This window comes from Vulpes vulpes, chromosome 4, assembly GCF_048418805.1.
Source record: "Vulpes vulpes isolate BD-2025 chromosome 4, VulVul3, whole genome shotgun sequence".
Taxonomy (NCBI): domain Eukaryota; kingdom Metazoa; phylum Chordata; class Mammalia; order Carnivora; family Canidae; genus Vulpes; species Vulpes vulpes.
Genome location: NC_132783.1, coordinates 13,883,660 through 13,894,470, shown reverse-complemented (window position 1 = coordinate 13,894,470; position 10,811 = coordinate 13,883,660). Strand labels below are relative to the sequence as shown.

The window sequence follows — 10,811 nt, the reverse complement described above, 5'->3', positions numbered from 1 at the left end:
GTCCATTTCTTCTAGTTTGCCTAATTTATTGGCGTATAGCTGTTCATAATATGTTTTTAATATCATTTGTATTTCCTTGGTGTTGGTAGTGATCTCTCATTTCTCATTCATGATTTAATTGAGTCTTCTCTCTCTTCTTTTTAATAAGGCTGGCTAATGGTTTATCTATCTTATTAATTCTTTCAAAGAACCAACTCCTGGTTTTGTGGATCTGTTCCACAGTTCAGTTCTTCTGGTCACTATTTCATCGAGTTCTGCTCGAATCTTTATTAACTCTCTTCTTCTGCTGGGTGTAGGATCTATTTGCTGTTTTTCCTCCAGCTCCTCTAAGTGTAAGGTTAGCTTTTGTATTTGACTTCTTTCCAGTTTTTGGATGGATGCTTGTATTGCGATGTATTTCCCCCTAAGGACTGCTTTTGCTGTATCCCAAAGATTTTGAATGGTTGTATCCTCATTCTCATTAGTTTCCATGAATCTTTTTAATTCTTCCTTAATTTCCTGGTTGACCCTTTCATCTTTTAGCAGGATGGTCCTTAACCTCCACATGTTTGAAATCCTTCCGAACTTCTTCTTGTGATTTAGTTCTAATTTCAAAGCATTATGGTCTGAGAATATGCAGGGGATGATCCCAATCTTTTAGTACTGGTTAAGAGCTGATTTGTGACCCAGTAGGTGGTCTATTCTGGAGAAAGTTCCATGTGCACTTGAGAAGAATGTGTATTCAGTAGTGTATGGATGTAAAGTTCTGTAGATATCTGTGAAATCCATCTGGTCCAGTGTATCATTTCAAGCTCTTGATTCTTTGGGGATGTTGTGCTTAGAAAACCTACCAAGTATAGAAAGCGCTACATTGAAGTCACCAAGTATAAGTGTATTATTATCTAAGTATGTCTTAACTTTGGTTATTAATTGATATATTTGGCAGCTCCCACATTCGGGGCATATATATTGATGATTGTTAAGTCCTCTTCTTGGATAGATCCTTTAAGCATGATATAGTGTCCCTCTTCATCTCTCACTACAGTCTTCGGGATAAACTTTAGTTTATCTGATATAAGGATGGCTACCCCTGCTTTCTTTTGAGGACCATTTGAATGGTACATGGTTCTCCAACCTTTTATTTTCAGGCTGTAGGTGTCCTTAGGTCTAAAATGAGTCTCTTGTAGACAGCAAATAGATGGGTCCTGCTTTTTTATCCAGTCTGAAACCCTGCACCTTTTGATGGGGTCATTAAGCCCATTCACGTTCAGAGTTACTATTGAAAGGTATGAGTTTAGTGTCATCATGATACCTATTCAGTCCCTGTTTTTGTGGATTGTTCCATTAGACTTCCTCTTAAAGAGGAATTTTAAGAGTCCCCCCCCTTAGAATAAAGGGGAAAGGAGAAAAAATGAGTGGGAAATATCAGAAATAGAGACAGAACATGAAAGACTCCTAACTCTGGGAAACGAACTAGGGGTGGTGGAAGGGGAGGTGGGCGGGGGATAGGGGTGGCTGGGTGACGGGCACTGAGATGGGCACTTGACAGGATGAGCACTGGGTGTTATTCTATATGTTGGCAAGTTGAACACCAATAAAAAATAAATTTATAAAAAAAAGAGTCCCCCCCCCCTTAAAATTTCTTGCAGAGCTGGTAAAAATATGGAACACTTCACAAATTTGCGTGTCATCCTTGCACAAGGGCCATGCTAATCTTCTCTGTATCGTTCCAATTTTACTATATGTGCTGCTGAAGCGAGCACAGGATGATTACTTTTAAATCCATTTGATTCCTTTCAATAATATTTCATTGAGCAGCTACTACATACCAGTTAAATCCCTTAACTAAAGTACTCCTTCTCAAACCACACTGGTTGTAGAATTTGTAGAATAGGAACCTAAGATCTTATGGAAAAATTAAATCAGGAATGCCTACTCACAACAGAACCTATGAAAATACTGTTAGATCTTCTTCTAAGACTATCATTTTTCCACTCTTGGCAAGATTTGGAGCATCATCATCCCCTACTCAGCCACTTAATTATAGCCTCAAAAAATAAAATATTTGTTAATTTAAGGACTTCACAATATTTATGTAACATATATTTCCATTGAATGGCACATAGTACTACTATTTGACATAAACCACCAAGTGGTAATGCTCGTGGTGCAAAATAATAAATTTTTATAATTTCTAGGGTAAATGTGACTGACAAGATAAAGAACTAAATGTTGTCTGATCGATACACTAGTCACTAGCCACATCACATGAAATGAGGCTAATCTAAATTGACATATGCTTTAAGTATAAAATAACACATTTCAAATACTTAGTATGGAAAAATAATGCAAAAATTAACATTAATAATTTTATGTTTATTCATGTTGAAGTGATATTTTTATATACTGTTAAATAAACATTAAAATTAATTTCACTCATTTTTAGTATTTATAATATGAGTGCTAGAAATTTAAAATATATATGTGACTTGCATTATTTTTCTATTGAACAGCACTTGCAAAAGAAGGAAGTGGCAAAAGAATGTGGATTCATCCTTTAAGAGACACTGAAGCATTCCTCCAGTGACTGCAACAATTTTGATTTTGAAACTTGCCACCCCATATCCTTGATCTAAAACTCTTCCATTTATGGAAAATATTATAAAAATGTAAACATTTTTTGGAATATGCCCTAATTCACCGCAAGAGAGAAGAATCTCTTGAGCTGCGGCACCCTCACATAAAAGTTAAAATTAGAGAAGCAAAATGAAGAACCTACTCTAATTTAACCCCTTAGATTTAGGCAGCTGGTCATCAGTAACTGTTTTAACACCTAGTTTTATACATATTATATAGTATAATAATAACTTACATTGGTAGGAGAGATTTAAATCAACTCTTTCTTAAACCATACTCCAAAGAGATAGGTAGCAATGATTTAATCTGTTCTTTCAGATGTACATTACATAGACTTAGAATGCACAGTCAGTCTTTACATAGGTTTCTAAGAGGTTCTAAATGTGGTCTTCCTTGCTTTGACAGTCTGAATTAAATAACATAAGACGATGATTGCCTTTTCTCCATTAAATTGGATAATAACTCCTAAGTTAAATTATAATTTCAAAATAAAACTACAAAAAAGCTGGATCTATCAAAAATACATTGCCAGCGTATCTGCCCGATATCTGAAGACTAGGTGAGATCAGAGGTTGCAAATAGCTAATTTCCTGAGTTAAGTCCCCCCAAAAGACCTGTAAAGATACTTTTATAATTTGGAAATAGTTGCCAACTTTAAAATTCACAAAATTTGGGACACCTGGGTGGCTCAGCAGTTGAGTACCTGCCTTTGGCAGGGTCCTGGGATCAAGTCCCGTATTGGGCTACCTATGGAGGAGCCTGCTTCTCCCTCTACTATGTTTCTGCCTCTTTCTCTCTGTGTCTCTCATGAATAAATAAATAAGTCTTCAAAAAATAAATAAATAAAAATAAAATTCACAAAAGTTTATCCCAAAAAAGACGCACTCTCATTTCTCTAGGAAACAAAACCAGAAGGATAGCAAACAACTCTCATGTTCATCAGAGTCCCTATTACTTCCCATTGACTCATGCTTCATTTTCCTTACCTGACTGTTCTCCGTGTGCATTTAAGTTTTCAACCCCTGAACTGAGAAGTAAAATTTTGGTAACTGTACAGTAACTATTTATTTCAGTTATTACAGGATACCCAGCATTACTTAGGGTACACAGATACTCTCACCAGCCCCTGCACACACCAAAAAACCACATGCAGAAAAAAAACAGAAATCATATTTTCTTAGGGTGATTGTTTATATCTAAAACAGGATTTGAGTACAAATAATTTATTTGGTAGGTGTGCATTTGAGAGGTGTTGTTTAGTACCAAAAGCCAGTAGTAGATAAGGCAGTAAGACAGAGAAAGATGCTAATACAAAGTATGTTCCTGAGCAGGTTAATACAATGGGTGGCTGTGGCTCGGTTGTGCTGAAAACCTCTGCAGTTGGCCCACTTCAGAGTTCTTTCACCTGAGGCACAATGAAGTGGGATATTTATATACCAACTCTTGTCCATAATACATTAAGTTTTTGTTGTGGGGATGTTAGGTCCCCAGGACTTCTTGTCCCATTCCCACTGGCATGACCCAATCACAAACCTACGACAAAAGAAAGATTCAGGCAGAGAACTGGAATTGCTTATATCAGGAAATCATCTGGATGTATGAAAACAGTGAGAAAACACAGGCAGGGCACTATATCCTATCCCTAGTCTCCAACATGGCTAAGTTGCAATTTCTAAAAAAAAAATGTGTAACTATTCTATGTTCCTTTTAGCTTGGCTAGAACTTTTGTTCATCTAATTTCCCCTCTCAATGAATCCTTACTCCTGAGGGCTATGAATTCACCAGTTATCAGGCCCTAGTCAGACCATGACTGTGCAATTGCATGGAAGTCACCCAAGCACCAAGACTAGCACAATGAGCCTTTTATGTTCCAGGCATACTTCTCTTTTCTATTATATGGCAGCAACCCTATCTCCTCATGATAATCAGTCACTACCCCTGCCAGTATATCTCCTTTCTTTGCTGGATGGTCACCCAGCATGAAAAGCTCATAATTACCAGTCATCACTGTAGCTTTAGGTTTATGGAATCTTTACTGCGTCCCTTAGTTGTAGCATACCTAATCAGGTAACAAAACCTCTAATTCAGCAGAGGCTAAAGTTACGGGGACAGAAGCACACATTGCAAATATTGAGAGTTCAGCGTTTGTTGTGGACAGGTCAGGTATTCGACTGCTGCAGCAGCTAAAAGAATATTGGTGAGAGGGAGGGCAATGTTATTGGACTCTTCCATATCTTTCACTACTAGTCCTATAATGTTCCATTAATGAGTCCATTGCACAAGGAACACTGGAGTGATAGAACGATCTGGCTGACCTCCACTTCATAAAGTCATTCTATGCTGGTGAGCACTGATGTAAAACACAAAGAGCCACACATTTTGTGCCCAGTCCTATAGGTCTATCTAAATGCCTATACCCTATAATTTTTGGTAGTCACTCTTCCATCTTGCTCCAGCTAGGCCTCTTAGCAATGAGATAAGCCATTGGCCACTGCCCAGGAGTCAGTGTATATCCTTACTTTATGCTGTTTCTCCTTCCTCAAAAAGTTGGTGACCAGGAGTACTACTCAGAGAAATACACCCTTGGAAGGTCTCCCCTTGCTACTGCTATCAGGTAACTGTAGTCCATTTTCAGGTTATATCAACATATCAAATCAATCTAACCATGACATAAACCCAGGTTTTCCTTCTTTTGACAGGTGAGAGATAGGTCTTGGTACAAGAGTAGGGGACATGAATTGTAGGTCACTGTGTAACCTACTTGTGCCCTCCAGATACTTGTGAGCCTGTCCAACCTTATGATTTTGTGGATTTGATAATACCCAGTTCATAATGTGTACTTCATGATAGTAACTTAGTGTCCCAAATTCAGGCATTTAGTTTCTTTTAAAAAGTGATGATTATCCACTACAGGCATGATTTTAGCTCTTTCAAGAACCTCAGGAGTCTGTACTACAATTCTCCTATCCGATTTTTCCAAAGAATCTACATAACCTTTTAATTTATATAACATTTTTTAAAAATTATGTAACATTTTACCATTTAAACATGACTCTTCTAGCACTATTGAATCTGCTAAGTTATATAGTTATATAGTCTAAACAGCAAGGTTGCTTACACTACACTTTGAACTTGCTTCAGAGTTCTCTTTCTCTGAGTACCAATCAAAACTGGTAGCGTTCCAAGACAGCCAGTAATCAGATTGAGGCAGTATTTCTTATTATGATATGTTATGCATTGGGCTTCTTTTTAGTGGTAGAAGGTATAATAACCTTTTTAGGAAGTATAATGTATAATAACTTGCCTTTAACTTAGAAGGAATGTCCTAGTATGCCCAAGAACAAAAAAACATCACTGATGTTGAAAGCCCCTGAATATTTGTAGTGTTGATCATCTACCACCTAGCATACATATATGTTTTACCAGACCTTTTCGAGTATTTGCCACTTTGGGCCATCCAAACCCAGGGCAGAGAATCAATGGGAAGTTTTTATCACCTAATAAATAGATCCATCCCAAATATGTTCTCAGGGATTAGATAAATAACCACAGATTGTTCTTTGGACTCATTTGGATAGTCAAATGAACTTGAGCCAGGATTCTATCACCTGTCCCCCCATAGGTCCCCATTCTAACAAGGGATATAATAATATTTTGGGCCTTTGGGTATTAGTGTCAGCTTGGCCCTATGTCTAACAGTCCTTAAAAAATCTGATGCTGGGCAGCCCTGGTGGCTTAGCGGTTTAGCGCCGCCTTCAGCCCATGGCATGATCCTGGAGACCCGGGATCGAGTCCCGCATCAGGCTCCCTGTGTGGAGCCAGCTTCTCCCTCTGCCTGTCTTTCTCTCTCTCTCTAATAAATGAATAAAAAATCTTTTTAAAAATCCGATGCTTTCTATGTAGTGAAGTATTTAATCTTGCTTAAAGAGAAATCTCGACTTTGCCCCTATTTTCTGAGAAATAATCTCTAAACCTTTGAAATGTCATGCCTGATAACATGTCTTTGTTTTCTGGGGGACTTGGATGGTAAGAATATAACAAAGTGATTTATAGTGGGGTCTTTGAGTCATGCAGTATTGGCTCAATCTCCAGAGGGCCTGGAGACTGAAATCAACCATGTGGGCAGTTACTCATGAAACCCCCACAAAGACTCTGTACATTAGCCTGTGGTAAGCTTCCTGATTGGCAATATTCCATGTGTACTGTCATACAACTTGGCCAGGAAGAGTTAACATTGTCTATAACTGTGGACACAAAGACAGGACACCTGGAACCTCCATGTTTGGAATGTTCCTGGATTCTACCCTATGCATGTCTTCCCTTGGCTAATTTTAATCACTTTCTTTTTCTTGTAATAAACCTAACTCTATATTAAAATTCTTTATTTTCCTGTAAAATAAAAAAACATAACTATGAGGATAACACCTTTCACTAGCTCTGTGAATTCTTCTAACCAATCACTGAAATTGAAAATGGTTTGCAGAACCCCTGAACTGGTAATTAGTGTCAAAAGTAAAGGCCATCTTATGGACTGTGTTCTCTAATTCTGCACTCCACTTTCCCTGGTGTCCAATTAATCTAGTTAATGGCCACAGCTCCTTCAGGAAAAATGCGGAAATATCTACTTTATATTCTTACTCTGACATTATAGTACATTTCCTCAATGGGATTTAGCCTCCCCTTCAACCAAAAGACTCTGGATCTGAAAACTGGGTCAAGTCTGGAAACTGTGTGAGGAACTCCACTTTTCCCACTGAAGCAATTAACATTATTCTTATACTAACCTGCAGTTTGCTTGTCTGTTGACTTTATTATACAAGTCAAGCAATACCCTTGTTCATTGTCCATATATTTCACTCCTTGGAATATTATGACATATTTGGCATTTCCAGAAATCTCTGGGGGTCAAGGTCCCCTAGCTGTCATCCTAGCCTTGAGGTCAGCCCATCATGGTATTCATGTCTACCTTGCCTCTGACAGATAAATGTCAAGACCTGGCCTTTGCTATTCTGAAATCCGGTCATCCTCACTAACATTAGAGCTCAATTCCACAGCAGTATCTCTTATCATCAACCCTTGAGTACAGAGGACAACTCCATTGAGCTTTGTAATGATGCTGGTGCCCCCATCTCACCCTCTACTAAGACATACCTCATCACCTCAGTGAATGAAATAATCACTATCTCTCACAGAGATCAGTATGTCTCTAGTCTTGCATATTTAATCTATTCTAATGCGTTCAACTCTCTGGGCCTTTTCTCTCATCCTTAATTCTCTGTCAAGATATTGGACATCTCTATTATTGGCTATATGTCATCATTGTTTTCGAGCTTCAAGGAACCATTCTAGAAAAGAATTAGAACCAGTTGCAGGTGTCCATGCCAGTATATTAAATCCTGAATTATAGAAGAGTTTCCCTCTATCAATAACCACTTCCCTCATTCAGCATTATATTCTGTTCTTCTTCCTCTAGCACCTTCCAGATTCTTTCCCCACGTGTTTTCTTTTAGTTCCTACAGGTGCATCTTAGTTAGATCCAGAAGTTTTTTTGGTGAATAATACCTTTCATCTCATGGCATAATAATATCTTTCTACTCAGGCCATGTTAAGATTTTATTCTTATTACTGATCCATACAATGAGAAGCCATGGGAAGAGATAAAAGCATAGTTTGTAAAGGACAAATATCATCTTGCAAAATATGTACCTTATATCCTCTACAAATAGTTTATAGGCAATGAAAAATTATTATTTTTCTTTTTTAAAAAATATTTTATTTATTTATTCATGAGAGAGACACAGAGACAGAGAGAGAGAGGCAGAGACAGAGGGAGAAGCAGGCTCCATGCAGGGAGCCTGCTGTGGGACTCGATCCCAGGACCTCGGGATTACGACCCGAGCCAAAGGCAGATGCTCAACTGCTAAGCCACCCAGGCATCTCAAGATTATTCTTCTCTAACAAGGGAAAGAGAGCAACTTATTCTGGCCCAAAACATAAGGAGAAGCTAAGGGACTTAACTTCTAGCCATTTAGATGTACTAAGCCCAGATCAAAGGGCTCTATTCCTTCCCTATCAGAGTCCTTTTCTTAAGTGTAGGATTGTTGCCAGAACTATAAATTCGGCTTTTTTTTGTAATATATCTACCCTTACAATCAAGTCTTGTGCACAATCTGTTTTCTGGCTGCTGGAAATGCTCTTTAAAAAGTTATCATGGAGGCATGCCTGGGTGGTTTAGTCAGTTAAGCATCCAACTCTCAGTTTCAGCTCAGGTCATGATCTCATGGGTCAGGGGACGGAGCCCCAGTTCAGAATCTGTGCTCAGTTCAGAGTCTGTTTGAGATTCTCTTTCTACCTCTCTTTCTGCCCCTCTTCCTCACTAGTCCTCACTCTCTCTCCAAAATAAATAAATCTTTTTAATTTTTTTTAAAATAAGTAAAAAATAAAAGTTATTATGGAGAACTTCTAGTTTTCACATCATATCTTAAGATAATTATTTGGTTGACCTGAGTCTGTTATATTGTTCCTTCAGGACTTCAGTGACCATTAACAATAGCCATCCAACTTATAATTATTATTGCCCCTGTATATTTCAAATATAGAGTTATTGCATGAGCCAATCCATCCCCTCTCCACCTATACTTTATCCCAATTCATCACAAATATCATAATTGTGATATTACAGATCATCGAGAGTTCTTGCTAGCACCCTCATTCTCAGTCATGGATCCCTTGCCTCAAACTAGCAGGTTAGTGATCTAATTCCAGTTCTGCTTCCTAATACCTCATTTCCAACTAATGCTGGGTTCTTCCAGAAGCTTATCTTGAGATAAAGGTCTGAATGCAACTAATCTGTGTGGAAGATGATTCATAGAAATAACAATTTGGGGAACACAAACTAAGATAACCGTCTCTATGTGATGAGTATTCTTCAGTCTAGGCGCCTGGGTCTGTCTCTGCCAAACCAGTTTTGACTTGAGGACTGGGAGTAGTGCTATATTATTATCCAACAAAAGCAGACTACACACATGCTCAGGACAACAGCAAGGTACAGACACACAAAAATGTTCATCTTCAATAAATCCATCCAGAAAAGAAAAAAAAATCTAAAGTAAAAATCATTTCACTTCCAGTGATCATGTACATTTTATGTTTTATGATTTGCTGGCTATTTTTAATTTTAAATAAGGGGTCTAGGAAACTCAGATCTTTTCAGTGCTTTTCAACGCTAAGATCTAAATACATCTAAAGAGCCACACTCTGATGGCACAGTCTGCCTACTCATTGAAGACGGGTCAAATCCTACCCTACTGGACTCCTGAATAACCCTCTTAACAATTTTAACACCAACTCTGAGTCAATTCTTTGGCTGAATTTCAATAAGCTCTCCTCTGAACATCATGACAGCTCCTCCTAGCCTGTTCCTGGGTGCCCATCCTCAGTTCTGGTCCAATATGCATGCCCTCCTCCTTCCATAGACCCCTTCCTCTTGCTTACTTATATCCCCAAAATGGAAATTCCTCCTATTTTGCTTTTGGTGAGGGAAGCCCATTACCAGAAAAAAAGAAAGAGAAGATATGCAAATTTCCCAGAGAAAACTTCAGTTTTTCTTCTTCCTGCTCCCAATTTAGAAATCATTTCTAGGGGAAACCACACTTAAGACTAATAATAATAATTTCAGTTAATTGTGTAATTTATTGCTATCTCTATTTCATCATTGAAAAAATAAATAGGTGACATGGTTATTAAGCACTTTTTTTTCTACCAGGCGCCATGCTAAGTGCTAAAAATACCACCACTAGAAATACTATTTTTATCCCCATTTTAGTGATAAAGAAACTGAGGTGTAAGAGATTGGAAATTAGATCTGTCCAATGGTAATACTTGATCTTAACTACTATGCTGAATTCCATATATTAAATAAATATTTGTTGAATGAAGCATGGAAGGGACAAGAGTGAGAAGGGAAAAAAAAAGAAAAAAAAAAAGCTGGAGAGGTTCTCCAGAGTGGCCTGTACACATTCCATTCTCCACTTTGGAAAGCTCAATTTTAACTTCCAAAAGAACTGCTAAATTACTCCCTCTTGCCACATTGACCTCAAGTACTGCTTATGAACCTAAGGCTAGAAACAAATGTGTATAAAGAAGAACATGCACACATTTCACACTCGCAACAAATTCCAGTTGAGTACGTAAAA

At 37.9% G+C, this 10,811-nt stretch overlaps 1 non-coding gene across 1 annotated transcript; it reads right to left on the bottom strand.

Annotated features, from left to right (window-relative positions):
* Positions 1 to 1,635: 1,635 nt before the first annotated feature.
* On the bottom strand, positions 1,636 to 1,742 carry LOC112933652 (U6 spliceosomal RNA). Its single transcript, XR_003237714.1, has one exon. It is a non-coding gene; the product is annotated as a U6 spliceosomal RNA (small nuclear RNA).
* Positions 1,743 to 10,811: the final 9,069 nt, after the last annotated feature.